This window comes from Suricata suricatta, chromosome 2 (genome assembly GCF_006229205.1).
Source record: "Suricata suricatta isolate VVHF042 chromosome 2, meerkat_22Aug2017_6uvM2_HiC, whole genome shotgun sequence".
In the NCBI taxonomy this organism is placed as follows: Eukaryota; Metazoa; Chordata; class Mammalia; order Carnivora; family Herpestidae; genus Suricata; species Suricata suricatta.
In genome coordinates, this window is record NC_043701.1 from 38878652 (window position 1) to 38879840 (window position 1189).

The window sequence follows — 1189 nt, forward strand, 5'->3', positions numbered from 1 at the left end:
AAAAAAAAAATCCACAAAACTTTTTCCTTTCCTTCTGAAGGTTTTACAATGCATTGCTATCATTAAGCAATCTTTTACTATTAAACTTAAATGGCCAGTTGACACAAACAGTTCTGAGACCGCTCCTCCACCTCTGATTAAGACTGGGGTGGCAGGTATAGGAGATAATATCCATTTAGCCTTCTGAGCTTTCTGGGCAGACTTGGTGACCTTGCCAGCTCCAGCTGCCTTCTTGTCCACTGCTTTGAGAACACCCACAGCCACCGTCTGTCTCATGTCATGAATGGCAAAGTGGCCCAGAGGAGGATAGAGAAAAATCCAACACACGTGGGCTTGCCAGGAACCATATCAATGATGGCAGCATCACCAGATTTCAAGAACTAGGGACCATCTTCCAGCTTTTTCCCAGAATGACAGTCAATCTTTTGCTTCAGCTTAGCAAACTTATAGGTAATGTGACCAACACAGGTGCATAGCCAGCACTGATTTGGCCTGGCTGGTCAGGATAATCACCCGAGCTGTAAAGTCAGCTGCTTCCATTGGTGAGTCATTTTTGCTCTCACCAGCCACATTGCCACGATGAACATCTTTAACAGATACGTTCTTGACATTGAAGCCCACATTGTCCCCAGGAAGAGCCTCTTTCAAAGCTTCATGGTGCATTTCAACAGACTTTACTTCAGGTGTGACATTCACTGGAGCAAAAGTGATCACCATGCTAGGTTTAAGAACACCAATCTCCACTCCACCTCAGGGACTGTATCAATACCACCAATTTCATAGACATCTGGAGGGGTAAGAGCTTGTCAGTTGGACAAGTTGGTGGCAGAATACAATCCAGAGCTTCAAGCAGTGTGGTTCCACTGGCATTGCCATCTTTACAGGTGACTTTCTATACCTTGAACCAAGGCCATGTTAGCACTTGGCTCCAGCATGTTGTCACCATTCCAACTAGAAATTGGCACAAATGCTACTGTGTCAGGGTTGTAACCAATTTTCTTAATGTAGGTGCTGACTTCCTTAATGTTTTCGTCATGTCTCTTCTGGCTGTAGTGTGGCTCAGTGGAATCCATTTTGTTAATACCAACAGTAAGTTACTTTACACCCATTGTGTAAGCCAGAAGGGCATGCTCATGGGTCTGCTTATTCATGGAGATACCTGCTTCAATTTGCCAACACCAGCAGCAAC

At 44.7% G+C, this 1189-nt stretch overlaps 1 pseudogene; it reads right to left on the reverse strand.

Moving 5' to 3' along the window:
* Positions 1 to 1189, reverse strand: part of LOC115274841 — a 47035-nt pseudogene that overhangs the window by 13725 nt on the left and 32121 nt on the right.